Source organism: Notamacropus eugenii, chromosome 4, assembly GCF_028372415.1.
Source record: "Notamacropus eugenii isolate mMacEug1 chromosome 4, mMacEug1.pri_v2, whole genome shotgun sequence".
Taxonomy (NCBI): domain Eukaryota; kingdom Metazoa; phylum Chordata; class Mammalia; order Diprotodontia; family Macropodidae; genus Notamacropus; species Notamacropus eugenii.
The window spans coordinates 87146689-87162721 of NC_092875.1; the positions used below are offsets into that span (position 1 = coordinate 87146689).

The 16033-nt window shown below is 39.8% G+C and overlaps 1 protein-coding gene and 1 pseudogene across 3 annotated transcripts in view; one reads left to right on the top strand and one right to left on the bottom strand.

Annotated features, from left to right (window-relative positions):
- The window catches only part of PPP1R16A (protein phosphatase 1 regulatory subunit 16A), a 111758-nt gene that overhangs the window by 90613 nt on the left and 5112 nt on the right, over positions 1–16033 (top strand). The gene's annotated exons all lie outside the window — the stretch shown is intronic.
- LOC140498704 (carbonyl reductase [NADPH] 1 pseudogene) lies at positions 1488–11649 on the bottom strand (annotated as a pseudogene).

The following is a 16033-nucleotide window of genomic DNA, read 5'->3' on the forward strand; positions in this document are numbered from 1 at the left end:
ATCCTAGTTGTCTCAGTTTTCAGAAAAAGAAAAGAGAATGGAACTTACAAACTATAGGCCAGTGAACTTATTTTAATTCCTGACAGAATTCTAGAATATGTTATTATTAAGGGAATAGTCAGTGGACATCTAGAAAAGAAGTAGTGATCCCAAGGTCTTGGTAGGTTAGCATATTGGGCCAAAGGAAATGGATGAGATTTAATGATCAGAAGTGGAAGGCCTTACATTACTCAGTTACTGCAATGGAACCATGATTTCATCAGTGCAAATCCCAGCCTGTGTATATCTGCCCTTTCCATGTGACTTTTGGCCATGTCTTCCCATAAATTCACTACAGTCATTTCACCCATTGTACTATGGGCCTTCCTCTTTACCTTACAGGAATACCAGTGGAGCACATGGACTTATTATCAATCATTTCTCCTCATTGTGTGACCAACCAGCCTTCTTTTAGGATCATATATTTCTTAAGCAGTATAGCAAGCAAGCAAACATTAAGCCTCTACAATGTGCCAAACTCTGAAAATACAAAAAACAAAATTGAGACAGTCCCTGCTTTCAAAAAGATTACACTTTTTTTAAAATAAAATTTTAAATTCTGAACTTAACAAACACCAAAGAAAACCCTCAATTTACAAAGTAGAAGAAAGAGGATTGTATATGAAACCATGAACCTCTATTATAACTTGCCTTTTATTTTAAAATAATAAATTCATGTGTTACTTTCAAGGTGTCCTTATCTGTTTCCTTCAGAATTTCTGTACATTTTAAAAAAACACTTCAGTTAACTTCTTTTGTTCCTTTTTTATCATTTTGAAAAATTTTCCATTTAAACAATTTGAATTGTGCATGTTTTTACTACATTACAAATCTCAGTCATTACAAGATCACTTAATTAGTAGGCAACAAAAACTTATGGGATTTAGCTGTGACAGTTCGTAAAGCTACAAAATGCACTTTTATTTTTCTTTCCTTCTTTTAATTTAATATTTTATTTTTTCCCCAAATGCATGTAAAAACAATTCTAACATTCTTTTTTCAGATTTTGAATTCCAAATTCTCTCCCTCCCCTTTCTTCCGTATTGAGAAGGCAAGTAATTTGACATAGACTATACATGTGTAGTCATGCAAGACACATTTCCATGTAACTCATGCTGTGAAAAAAAAACACAGACCAAAAAGAAACAAACAAAAAACCAAAACGAAAAAACATAAATTTAAGACAAAGTATCCTCATTAAGACTCCACCAGTTCTTACTCTGGTGATGGAGTGCACCTTTCATCATAAGTCCTTTAGAATTATCTTGGATTGCTGAGAATAGCTAAGTTTTTCACAGTAGATCATCCACTATTGCTTTCACTATATACAGTGTTTTCCTGATTCTGCTCACTTTACTTTGTATCAGTTCATGTAAGTCTTTCCAAATTTTCTGAGAGCATCCAGCTCATCATTTCTTATAGTACAGTAGTATTCCATCACAATCAGATACAACAAATAGTTCAGCCATTCCTCAATTGATTTTTATTTCATTCTAAATGCACTTTTATGTCAAATCCAAAATATGTAATACTCTAGCATTACTAGAATGGATCCACAAAATGAGTTGACCATTTTTCAACCTTTTTCTCTATTACAAACAGGTCATGAGGTTCTGCAATTTCTGGGGGCAAAAAACACCAAATAAACTGAGGTTTCAGCTCCTTCTTCTGGATTTGTGGTAGCCTTAAGCCCCACCATGTAAATTCTCACTCATCCTGGGCAGCAGGCATTGTGAAGAATCTTATCACCTTTCATCTGTTCATTCAGCTGCCTGGCATGGATTCTAAACAAGACAGTGACTCCATCTAGGTAACTTCATAAGCACCATTAGGCCGAGCTTCCTTCTCATGCATTCCCTTCTTTGGAACTTCCACAGACTTTCTTATGAGCCCCACTCACTTTTCACTGTAATTCTGTCACTCCCAAACTGCTGCTGCAGTTCTGGGCTGCAGCATGTAAACTCATCATGCTAAAGACATTCACCACTCTACCTTGGAGTTTTATTAGAGGCAGATTTAGCTCTGTTGCCAGAAAAGTTGGTTTGTATTGTCACTTCACCTTGACTAGGAAAAGATTTGGTATCAGCAACTTTGAAGGTGATTCTAGCATTGTTGACCAGCACATCCACACCCCTAGACCACTGCTCCTTGAGAAAACCCCACAGGGTCAAACCTTCCTCAGATCACTGATGTCCAGCTGTTGGAAAAGAGGGGTTCTCCTGCAGGTTCTTCATAGTTTCCTGGTTCCTGGTCATGTCCCTGGAGATAAGAATCACATCTGTGAAGTATTTATTTATTCATTCATTCATTCATTTATTTTTTTTTAGTTTACAGCGTTCAGTTCCACAAGCTTTTGAGTTCCAAATTTTCTCCCCCTCACTCTCCTCCTCCCCACCTCCCTCCCCAAGATGGCATGCAATCTGACATAAGCTCTCTATATATACATTCAACTTTAATATATTTTCACATTAGTCATGTTACAAAGAAGAATTAGAACCAAATGGAATGGACTACGGGAAAGAAGAAACAAAACAAAAAAGAGAGAGCTAATGTATGCTTCACTCTGCATTCAGACTCTATAATTCTTTCTCTGGACATGTATAGCATTTTCCATCATGAGTCTTTTGGAGTTATCTAGAGAATTTCTTGCACAGCTCATGCCCAATGGTGAAGCCTATCCCCTTGTTACTCCTAGTCACCACAGCCACTCAGCTGCTGCAAGACATGACTTAGCTGTGGGACAGGGCAGGAGCTCCAAGACACTGACCAAGGACTGGTCTAGGGATACAAGCCAACAGTCACAGCTCACTGGTGCAGAGAAGCCTGTGGAGCTACCAACCTCCTTTTCTTTATTATCTTTTAGGGTGACTCTATCAAAGAGTTTTCATTCTAACAGGAGGCAGTAAGTCAGCAAGCATTTATTAAGCACTTATTATGTGCCAGGCAATGTGTTAAGTAGTGGGTTATAAAGAAAGACAAATATATGGTCTTTGCTCTCAGTGAGCTGACAGCCTAATGGGAGAGTCTGCATACAAGCAACTATATATATCCAAGACATACACATTGTGAATGGAAGGTAATTTTAGAAGGAAAGGTTGGAGAACCAAGCAATCACAGCACATGTAGGTGAATAGGGGCCAAGAGAAGGAGTTTTAGTCTGGAGGTAGTCACAGAGGTCTTGGAAATATATGGCAGTAGGTTGTCATTCCAGTGACAATGTTAGCATTGATTTGATTATTATTTCTAGAGTGACAGCAAGAGATGTAAACCTGTTAGGAAAGGATTCACACAGCGTCAGGCAAATGGTAAGGTCCCTGTGTCAAGGCCTGGTATCCTGGTGGATGGCTAGATGGGATAGGATGCGTTGTCTGGGACTGCTTAGATGTAGTGAGTTAGGTTGATGATACCTTTTACTCCAATACTTTATGTAGGGATTTTGAAATTTTGGGTCAGAAATAGTAGGTCTTGGGGCCACAGGTGGCAGTTTCATCACTGAATTAGAACTTCACATGAAAGGAAGATATGGGAAATAAATAGATGATGATAGATAATAGGATTAGATTTTCTAGACCATAGCCTAAAATACCAGAATATGTGCTATTTGCTAGAGATGGAGACTCTGTCACTACAATTAGAAAAAATGGATTTGTTAAGAAAACTTTAAATCAAAAATGGCTGTTAGTAGGGAGGGTTTGAGGGATGCCCAGATTGAACATGGTTATTGTATGGAGGTATGATGTGGAATTTTGACAGTAGAGGAGGTGCACATTAATTACTGTTCTCAGGAGAAAAAATGGAAAGTTAAAAATAACATTAATGACTTTGTGTGTGCTTGTATGTGTGAACACAAGAGGTAAACTTGGCTTGATAGAAATCAGTAGCATATAGCAATGGAAAAGAAGCATAACCTTGTTTCAAATAAACCAGTCTAGAAAGGGAGCCATGATGATGCAATACCAGGAAACAGTTCAGTGAACTATCACCTCCTCCTTTTCCACCTCCCCCCAAACAAAACAAAAAAGCAGAAAAAAACAAAACAGCTTCAAACAGACATAACAAATTCAGCAGACCTAATCCAGATGGAGAAATCCAAGAAGAAGTCATAGTCATTTTTCCAGTTTGGGTCAACACAGAGAGAGAAAGGTATGTGGATGCTGAGGGGAAAGGTTTAGGCCAGGAGCACTCTGGTGCCCAGGGAAAGGTTGTATACCAGGGAAGAGAAGGTCCCAGACTCATAGAGTGGTACCCCTAGGTCCATACCAAGGTACTGAGATGGGAAGTTACTAATTGGCAGTTTTGTTGCCAGTTATCCAATTTTGGGTCACAGATTCAGGGCAGATTGAGGAGGGGATGTACACCCAGGGTGGAGTTCTGGCAGGGAATGGTAGAAGGCCCTGGGCAATATATTGAGAAGGAGCAAGTTTAAAAACAAGTAACAGAATAGTGGCTTAGACCCTAGGAACAGAGTGGGTCTCAGTTCCCACTTTGAACTTAGTCTTCAGCCTTCAGAGCAATAGTCAGAGCAGGAATCCTAGACAAAAAGAAAGCCTGCAGTTCTATCACATTGAACCAGTAGATTTTCCCAGCTGGCTAATATTGTCTGAGTCTAGCAGCCATCTGATGTTGCTACAACATCAGACGCAGCAGATACAAACGCAAGTCAGGAACTTGCAGAGCTCAGACTTGGGCCTTAGAGGGGTAGGGGGATGTTCAGATTTTGTCCTGGATCAGACCATTCTGGGAGCATTGAAGGCTTACAGGTTCCAACCCTAAGAGCTATCCCTGAGATCTTAGAGTCATATAACCCTTAAAAAAGCAGCAGCAGGACCATCCCAGATCTTTCCTCCATTCAAGACCCAAGTCAGAAAGCAGGTGAGAAGATTGGGAAAAAAAAGGAATCCCACTATATAAAGTTAATATGGTGACAGGGAAAGTAAACACGGGAGAAGAGAATGATGTCAAGATATCTACAAGGAAAGCGTCAAAGAAAAACACAGATTGGGCACAAATTCAAGTAGAATTACTAGGAATGAAGGAAAAATTTTACAAAGTTTAAAAGTATTTTTATCAGCACAGTGAAACTTCTGATGAAAAAAATTGGACAAAGAATGTGAGCTATACAAGAAAGAATTAGAGAATTGACAATTTGGAGCAAGAACCTTGCTTAAGCAATAATCTCCCTGAAAATAAGAATGGACCAAATAGAAGCCCAATGACTCCATAAGAAAATAAGAAATATTAAAACACAGTCAAAAGACTGAAATAAAAAAAAGCAGAAGAAAATGTAAGATGTCTCCTAACAAAAATAACTGACAGAGAAAACAAATCGGAGAAAAATTTAAGAATCATTGGGCTCTCTGAACACCATGACCAAAACAAGAGCCTTGACATCAAATTTGAAGAAATCTTATAAGACGCCTGCCCAGATCTCTCAGAACTAGAAGGCAAAGTAGAAATAGAAAGAATCCACTGGTAATTTCCTGAAAGAAACCCCAAAACAAAAACTCTCAGAAAAATTATAGCCAAAATCTGTAGATTCCAAGTCAAAGAAAAACTACTGCAAGCAGCCAGAAAGAAAGTTTTCAAGGAGTGAGATACCAAGTCAGTATCACATGTAATTTAGCAGCCACCACTCTAAAAGAAGCAGATTGGAATATGTTAGTCACAAAAGATGATAATATAGGCTTACTGCCAAGTATAAATTATCTTGCAAAACTGAGTATCATCCTACAGAGGAAAAATTGACCTTTACTGAAATATAGAATCTCTAAGCATTCCTGATAAAAAGACCAGATCTATGTAGAAACAGTGAAGTTCTAGCACAGGAGTTAAACAGTAGTAGCATAATTAGGATAAATAATAACAGGAGTTAAAACATAAAACAGTCATTGATAAAGGACTAAAGTTATACTATAGGTAGATGGTGTGTGCAAGCCTCTGTACAAGGATAAATTCCTGCCTTACCTTATAGACTTTTCCCAAGAGTTAAAGAAAGTGATGGGGGAGGAGGGTGGAGTCAAAATAACAGAATAGAAAGATGGATCTGCTCTAGCTCTCCCCTCATAGCCCATAAAATATGTGTAAAAAAATTGCTCTAAGCAAATTCTAGAGCAGAAGAATCCACAAAACGACAGAGTGAAAGAGATTTCCAGCCCAAGACAGCCTGGAAGGCTGACAGGAAAGGCTTATCTCCCTGAGCTCAGAGTGAAGTGCAGCCCAGCCTTGATGCAGCATGTCTCGGACTGGAGCAGGCTTTAGGGCATGGAATCATGAGTAGCAGCTTAGTTTCCCAGATTTCTCAACCCACAAAAGCCAAAGATAGCTTCAAAGGTCATTAAGAAAGCTCTTTCACCTGGGTGAGAGGGGAGCAGGTTCTTGCCCCAGCCCTGGCCCCAGGGCAGCAGTAGCCAGTGTGGCAGCAGCATCCACTTTTGGAGCCCTTTGCCTAAAGACCCTGGGGGAATTGAGCAGCCAATCTGAATCTCAGTTCTGGTTTTTTCATCATGAATGCTTGAAAGTCCTCTATGTCATTGAATGACCATTTTTTCCCTTGAAGTATTATACTCAGTTTTGCTGGATAGGTGATTCTTGGTTTTAATCCCAATTCCTTTGCCTATTCCAAGCCCTTCAATCCCTTAATGTTGAAGCTGCCAGATCCTGTGTTATCCTGATTGTATTTCCATAATACTCAAATTGCTTCTTTTCTATAGCTGCTTGCAATATTTTCTCCTTGACCTGGGAACTCTGAAATTTGACCACAATATTCTTAGGAGTTTCTGTCTTCGAGTCTCTTTCAGGAGGTGATTGGTGGATTCTTTCAATATTTATTTTGCCCTCTGGTTCTAGAATATCAGGGCAGTTTTCCTTGATAATTTCATGAAAGATAATGTCTAGGCTCTTTTTTTGATCATGGCTTTCAGGCAGTCCCATAATTTTTAAATTGTCTCTCCTGAATCTATTTTCTAGGTCAGTTGTTTTTCCAGTGAGATGTTTCATATTATCTTCTATTTTTTCAGTCTTTTGGTTTTGTTTCCTAACTTCTTGGTTTATCTCATAGTCATTAGCTTCCCTGAACTCCACTCTCATTTTTAAAGAACTATTTTGTTCAGTGAGCTTTTGAACCTCCTTTTCCATTTGGCTAATTCTGCTTTTCAAAGCCTTATTCTCCTCATTGGCTTTTTGGACCTCTTTTTCCAATTGAGTTAGCCTATTTTAAAAGGTGTTATTTTCCTCAGCATTTTTTTGGTTCTCCTTTAGCTAGCTGCTGACTTGCTTTTCAAGCTCTTCTATAGCCTGAGCCCATTTCATATTCATTTTGGAGGTACAGGAGGCAGAAGCTTTAACTTCCTCTGACAGTATTCCTTCTTCTTCCTCATCTGAAAGGATGGCAGGTGATACCTGTTCACCAACAAGGTAACCTTCTATGGTCTTATTTTTTTCCCTTTGTTGGGCATTTTCCCAGCCAATTACTTGACTTCTGAATCCTTTGTCAAGGGGAGGGTCCTAGTGCTCCTCCTCCCCCCAGGACCTTGCTCAGGGCTGAGGTTCAAATCAGCTGCTCAATTCCCCCAGGGACTTTGGGTGGGTGGAGTGCTGCCACTGAGGGCTGAGGTTCAGATCAGCTGCTCACTTCCCCCAGAGGCTTTAAACTGAGCCACTGGGACATTGGACCCAGGCTGCTTCCTCCGCCACCTTAGTTGCCTGATGCTGCTGCTGCTGCTGCCACTGCCTCTGCCACCACCTGTGGCTAGTACTGGGGGGACCCTGTTCCCCTGTCTCCCAGCTGGGAAAGCCCTCCTGCCCTGATCTTTGAAGCTTTCTTTGTCGCTTGTGGGTTGAGGGATCTGGGACTCTCCCTGCTGGCAATTCTACCCTGGAGGCCTGTTCTGGTCCTGTTCCTCCCAGTGTGGCACGCCCAGGTCTGGGCTCCACTCTGCTCAGCATCCTGTGGGATAGACTTTCCTGCTAGCCTTCCAGGAAATCTCTTGGCTGGAAATTTCACTCTGTCATTTGGTTGCTTTTGTTGCTCTAGAATTTGTTGAAAGTTATTTTTTACAGGTATTTTGTGGGCTGTGGGGGAAGCACTAGAGTACACGTGTCTTTCTGCTCCTCCATCTTGGCTCTGCCGTTTACATTCCTACATGGAAAGATGTTGTTTGTGACTCATGAGACCTTTTTCAATATTAGGGTAGTTAGAGGGAACATATATATGTAGGTGTGTATGAGTTTGTATGTATGCATATATTAAGTATGTGTAGGTATGTATATGTGCATGTGTGGATATATTTGTATATGTATATAAAGGTATATATGTGTATATATATCCATACAGAGGGCAAAGGGTGAGCTGAATATGAAGGAAAAATACTTAAAAAATAAAATTTACTGTTGAATGGAATGTACTAGGAGTAAGAGAAAGGTAGAAGTAGAATGTAGCAAATCATCTCACATACAAGAGGGAAGAAAGACTTTCTACAATGGAGTGGAAGAGAGGGGAGATGAAAGGAAATAACTGAGCTAAGCTTACTCTCATAGGATTTGGCTTAATGAGGGACTCAATTAACAGACACTCAATTGGATGTGGAAAACTATTTTATCCTGCAGGAAGGCAGGGGGGAAGGGGATAGGAGAGGGAAGATAATAGAAGGGGCAGCAAATTGAGGAAAAGGATAAACAGAAGCAAATACTGTTGTGGGAGGACAGGTCAAGGGAGAGAATGGAATAAATGAAGGGCAGGATAGGATGGAGGGAAATGTAGTTAGTCTTTTACAACATAAATATTAATGGAAGTGCTTTGCATTGTTATACGTGTATTGAATTTCTTGTTTTCTCAGTGAGGGTGAGTGGGGAGGGAGAGATATAATAAAGCTTTAAGAATGAATGTTAAAAATTGTTTTAGCATGCAACTGGAAATTAAGCAATACAAGCAATGGAGTATAGAAATCTATTTTGCCTTACAGGAAAATAGGAAGAAAGGGGGATGGAAGAAGGGTGGATAATAGAAGGGAGGACAGACTGGAGGAAGGAGTGGATGGAGTGCATGCTGTCCTGGAGTGGGGGGTGGAGAGAGATGGGGAGAAACTTTTGAATTCAAATTCTTGTGGAAGTGAATGTTAAGAACTGAAAGATAAATTATATATTAAAAAAAAGAAAGTGATCAGCAAAACAGTTACTGAGAGCTTATTCTGATCAACAAAAAGGAGAGTAGGTTGGTTAAAGTGGAAGTGACAGAAATCTTGAAGAAACATATGATAGTATAATTCTATAATGCATGAGACGTAGAAGAATTTGAAAATAGGACATTCACATAACCCAGTTTGGCTTTTAGGAAACTCAAGAAAAATGGGATACATTCAAGGATCAAGTTCTGATGAGAAAAAGTGAAATACAGATGAAATACAGATAAAGAAGACTATTAGAACTTCACAACCTAATACCTGTCAAATTCAAATTGAAAAGGACTTGTGTATGTAGGGCACGTAACTGAGAAGGAATAAAAGACTGGAATAGTATTGTAAGGAAAACTAACGTGTCAAAATGCTAAGTACAACAGGGATTTAAAAACTGTGTTTGGAGTGTAAAGTAAAAGGAAGGAAAATGTTTTAGTTATTATTGGACTGCTGAAAGAGAGTAAAACTATTTAGTTGGGACTGAGAATAAACAAGCAGATGAGAAAATTGGAGCTGACTATAGGTGAAGAGATATTAAGAGAATACCTACTGACTTTAAATGAGTTTGAATCTACTAAATTGGATCAGTTACATCCCAGGATACTGAAGGAAGTCATAGATGTGTTTGCCAAATCACTCTCAATGATTTTTGAGTAATCATGAATAATTTCAGAGGTGCTGACCAGAAATGGAAAAGTGTCCAGATTTTTGTTTTAAATGGGAAGAGAATGAATTCTAAAAAGTATAGACTGGTGAGCTTGATGTTGAGCTCAGACAAAATTCTAGAACGTATCAATCCTCAGGAATACTAATAGCAATCATTGAGAGTCAGCATATGTTCATAAAAATAATCCCATATCAATCCTAGTTCTTTTATTTATTTTTTGGTAGAATTACTAGACCTTCATTGTAAAGATTAACATTGTAGATACAGTGTGCCTGGATTTCAACAATGGCAGAGTCTCTCACTTATGAACAAAATGGTGAAATGTGTATATGGGACATTTGTACTGATAGTTGAATTCAGAACTAGCTGAATAACTATACCCAAAGAGTGTTAGTTAACAGACATTTGTTAAGTACCTACTACACATCAGGCACTATACTGGAGATATAGTGAAAGATACCCCTCCTCCCTCCTCCCTGCCTCCATCCCCGACCAGGTCCCTGTTCTCAAGTACTCAACAAGCTATTCGAGGAGCTGGCATACAAACAATTACATACTGTGCATATGTATACGGGACTAATTAGAGGTGAACAGAAGGGAAGGCTTTAAGGGGGATCGAGAAAGACTTCCAATAGAAGGTTGGATTTTAGCTAGAACTTGAAGAAAGCCAGGAAAGTGGGGAAGAAGATATGAGGATGGAGAGTATTCCGAGTACAGGAAACAACCAGAGATAATGCTCAGAGTAGGGTGATGGAGTATATTATTTTAGGAACAGCAAGGACACTGGTGTCGCTGAATTGCAGGAGGGAATAAGGTTTTGTGTTCAGTCATTTCAGTCATGTCCTACTTTTCATGACCACAAAACAGGTAGAAGCTTCCAGGTCTATAGTAAACCTGATTTTAATTCCTTGGTACTTGAACTGGTTCTTTCAGGGTGCTTGCTGTATTTTATTTTCTTTGATGTGGGAGTTCTAGATTTTGGCTATAACATTCCTGGGACTATTCCTTTTGGTGTGCCTATGCAGAGGAAAATTGATGGCTTCTTTCTTTACTTTGTTCTTTGCTTTAATTGATCTGGGAAATTTCCAGTTATGGCTTTTGGAAATATAGTGCCCAGACTTTTTAAAATCCTTGTTTTCAGGAAGTTCAGTGATTCCTAAATCTCTCTCCTTGACTTGTTTTGTGATGTATTATTTTTGCTGTCAGATACTTAAATTTTCTTTCATTTTTTTCAGACTTTTGATTTTGTTCCCATATTTCTTGCTCTCCTGAAGTCACTCATTTCTGTTTGTTCTATTCTACTTTTCAGGGATTCCCTTTCTTGGATGAGGTTTATCACTTTTTCTGCTTTTTCTCCTAATTATTTTCTCCAGAGCCTTTATTTTATATTTTATCTAAGTTTTCATAAAGTCCTTGTGGAAACCATATTTCCTTTGTGGTTATGGATTTACAATAATTATTGATACTTGTGGATCTTTCTTTGACTTATCTTTCCATTTTCAGTTCTTTAATTTCAGCATTGGACCAGTTACGGACTCTACCTCCCGCTGTACTTTCAAGTCATGGCAGATCTCTACCTCCCAGGTTTAGACCCCCACTGATCTTTGAGGTCAAACTCTGGATCTTCAGGGTCCTCTCTGACTTCTCAGACAGAGTGTTAGAGACTTCAAAGACCCTCTGTCAGGGTTGTATCAGTGTGAGCTCTGTTGTACCATACTGAACAGCACCACACTGATTGATGTCTGTTAAGACTTCCTGGGCATTTCTGAGCATTGTAGGGTATCTTTGGGAAGGACAGACTGTCCCAAGATACCTTTGCAGGCTCCACATATCCTGTCTCTGCTTGTATGAAAGGCACTGACTTTTTCTTTGGAGGAGTAGAGTAGGATAGAGTAGGGAGGAAGAGAGAAGGCTCTTGCTTGTTTCTGGACTACTATCTGATCTTTTGTGCAGTTCTGAGGAGGTGGATGTGTTTTTCCATAGTTTCTCATTGAGTGTCTTCATCATTATTTGAACTGGTGCAAACTTTAGAGTTTTGCTAGGTATGTGGTAGTTGCTGTCCTTTCTCAAAGAGGACCAAAATGACATCCCCATGATAAACTCAAGTTTCAATGTATCAGACTGTGGCTGATCAGACCAGTATGAGTTCAGAATGCTCTACCACAGATTGAGAACAGGTAGTCCATGTGGTTACTCCAAATTTGCACATCCTACATTTCCTTTATGCTGTTTCAATTCTGCTTTGCTCATCGAGCACAGCACCTTTTCTGATGTGGGTACATCATGCTGAGCGATCCTGTGCCAGTGTTTCCCATGTCCCACAATCAAATTCAAAGTTCTTGAGAGAGACCTTGAGAGTGTCCTTCTATCGCTGCTTCTGACCACCATGCAATCGCCTGCCTCATGCAAGTTCTTCATAAAATAGTCTTTTTGGCAGGTATACATTTTGCATTCAAACAACATGGCCAGCCCATTGGAGTTGCACTCTCTGAAGCATAGTTTGAATGCTTGGCAATTTAGTTCGAGTAAAGACCTCAGTATCTGGTACCTTATCCTGCCAGGTCATCTTCAGAATCTTCCTAAGACAATTCAAATGGAAGCGATTCAGTTTCCTGGCATGGTGCTGGTAGACTGTCCATGTTTCAATAGGCATACAACAATGAGGTCAGCACAATGGCTCTGTAGATCTTCAGTTTCGTAGTTAGTCTAATATCTCTTCTCCCCCAAACTTTTCTTTGGAGCCTCCCAAACACTGAGCCAGCTCTGGCAATGTATGTGTCAACCTCATTTTCAGTGTGTACATCCCTGGAAAGTATACTACCAAGGTGAGTAAACTTATCCACAGCATTCAAAACTTCTCCATTTGTTGTAACTGATGGTTCCACATATGGATGGTGTGGTGATGGCTGATGGAGCACCTGTGTTTTCTTGGTGTTGATTATTAAGCCAAAATTAGCACAGGCAGCAGAGAATTGATCCATACTTTGTTGCATTTCAGCTTCAGAGACTGCATTGAGTGCACAATCATTTGCAAACAGAAAGTCATGCACCAACACTCCCTCTACTTTGGTCTTGGCTTGTAGCCTTTTCAAATTGAAGAACTTGCCATTAGTTGACCTTGATGCCTTGTTCATCCTCATTGAAAGCATTTGACAACATGGCTGAAAACATCATGCTAACAAGCATGGGAGCAAGCACACAGCCCTGTTTCACTCCATTGATGACTGGGAAGGCATGAGAATATTGTACACTATCCAGAAGCCAGGCAAATGTGCCATCATGAAAATACTGATGAACTGCTCAGGGCAGTCAAATTTTGACATGATTTTCCATAAGGCCTCACAACTAACACTGTCAAAGGCCTTGGTCAGATCTACAAACGTTGTGTACAGACCTCTGTTCTATTCCTGGCATTTCTCCTGGAGTTGTTGGGCAGCAAACACCATATCAACTATTCCTCAGGCCTTTCTGAAGCCACACTGGCTCTCAAGTATATGACCATCTTCCAGGTGAAGGATCAGCCTATTAAGGAGGACTCTAGCAAGAATTTTGCCAGCAATGACTAAGAGAGAGATCCCCCTGTGATTGTCACAGGACAATTTATGTTAGGTTTGTAAGACCTAGGCAGTTTGTCTTCCATTCAGGTGGACATTTTGGCTGGAAATCCTCTCAGTACCCTTTAGAGACATTCACATTCTTAAGGGGGCACTTATGTCTTCTCCCTCATTAGTCTACATATCATCATACTTCATCTTCCAGTTGCTCAAATAGATTTACCATTCTAGCTTTCACTGGACTTTTGTATTTCTAAATTCCTATTTCAGCTGTTTTGTTGTTGTTTTTTTTATCAGAACAAATGAGTCCTCTATTCCATTAATCCACTCTTTCCCTTGTAGGATCCAGCTTTGCAGGATAAGTTATTCTTCACTTTAAGCCTATATCTTTTGCCTTTTAGAACATTGTATACTATGATCTCTGCTTTTTAGTAAAAGTTCCCAAGCCTTGTGTGACCAGGTTCCTTAGTACTCGAACTGATTTTTTTTCAATGATTGTTATACTTTTTCTTTGTTGTGGTTTCCTCATTGTGGGACTTCTAGATTTTGACTATGACAGTTGATTTGATTTGCAAAACTCTAGGTATATACATTCTTTTAAAAAAAGATTTCTGCTGGTAATAGATCTAAGTTTTCACTTAGCTCTTTATTCTGTATATTTCACATTTCTAAAAAAAATTCAAATTTTCAGTTTCAAATTCTCTCTCCCTTCACCTCCTCCACTAACCTATTGAGGAGGCAAGAATATGATACTCTTTGTACCAGTGGAGCCATGAAAAACATTTTCATATATATTCTTACCAGCCCTTGATTGATACACTACATCCTTAGACAAGAGAATGTCATTCCTGTATTTTAAGCTGTGGTCTAGCTCTCTAAATCCTTTTTTTTAGACATCATCTTTGGAACTCGCTGTTCACTTCCCAAATCTGCCTTTCTCTTCTGAAGCCTTTGCCCTTAGTCTGTAGTAGTGATAGAAAAACTCGCTGTATCCACATAGCCTTCTATTTTTTGCTCCCATACTTTAATCATATAAGGAGTTATGAGAACAGTCTTTGCTTTTAAGGAGTTTACATTCTAGTGGTGGATATGTTCTCCAAGAAGGATGATATGATTTGGAGCAAAAGTGACAGAGAAAGCCCAGAGTATTTCAGGATTGTTTGAGAAGGGAGACTGTTGATTGCACACATATTAAATGAAGGGGATATGTCTGTGGAGGTCTCTGCCTGCATGGGAAATCTTCAGAGAGGCTGAATTATGGCTTCTCAAGCTTCTCATTATGCTTTCATGGGAATTCCTTGCAGGGTATGTCTTGGCCTAGATAGTCTAACTTAGAAATTCTGTGATTCTGTGGCAAAGATCTTGGGAGCTTCAGAGTGAGCAAGCTCAGCGTGAGCCAGCAATGCAAAGTGACTGCCAGTCCATTAGATGGCATTAACAGAATGTCCAGTGCAGAGGAGTCTGCTCCACTCTGCCCAGGTTAGACAGCAGGAGCATTGGGTACAGTTTGGGGCATCATATTTTGGAAAAGACAGTGACAAGCTGAAGTATTCAGAGGAGAGAAATCAGCATGTTGAGAGGGCTTGAAGGTCAGTAGACCTGGTTGTGTTTAGCTTGTAGAAGAAAGATTTAGGGGGAACGTACTTACCTTCTTTCTGAAGGACTGTTGTATGGAAGGATTCAACTTGTTCTCCTGGACCTCAGAAAGCAGAACTAGGAGTACTAAGTGAAAGGTACAAGGAGGCAGTTCAATTCAGTGTAAGGAAGACATTTCTTATACTTAAGAGTTGTCCAAAAAGTGGAAGGTTTCATCTTGTGATAAGCCAGGAGTTGTCTATCACTAGTGTAATAGAGAAAATACATGGTTCAAGTAAGGGTGTGGTTATTTACTTTTTGAAGTCTTATGTAGGTATTATGTTCTATGACAGTGTTGTCCTACATAGGAATGGCTTTTGTGGGTAATTGTCCTGGGTTCTTGTTACTCATCAGTCTGCCCTAGAGATGAGTAGTCTGGTTCTATTTGTTGCTTTTTTGTGGTCTTCCTTATTGGGTTTTTGTCCAGGGACTAGTGTCTTTGGTCTGCTATCTTCCTTTGGGATTTGTTGCCTTTAGGGTCAGGACATCAGTGTTTACAAAAATATTCAAAAGTGGCTCCAGCCTCTGTTCTCATCAGCCTGGCCTTGTCTTTTTCTTGCACTTGCTTGAACAGCAAGCAGCTGGTCCCACTGGGACAGGTAGAGGGAGAGGTAGGCAGGCAGGCCTGATGTAAATGTTTAATGGGCAGATAGTCCACAGGTAACCTGAGCCCCAGGTTTCTTGCTTGCAGATCTGCCAACCAATGCAATTAAGAAGAATGTTTGTGTCTGAGCCTCCATCTTTTTGATAGCTATTCGCTAACTTGGACCTAAGGTCAATGGGATCCATTGGAACCCCTGGAAGGGTACACAGCCAGCAGAGTCAGAACAAAGGTTGTAGGAAGATAAGGAGGTCATCATCTGGGCAGGAGAGACATTGAGTGGGTTCCACTTGCAGGAGTCATAGGCTTCCCAGCAGTTCTCAATAGACACTCATGCTACTGTGCCAAGGCCTGGCCCACAAGACAA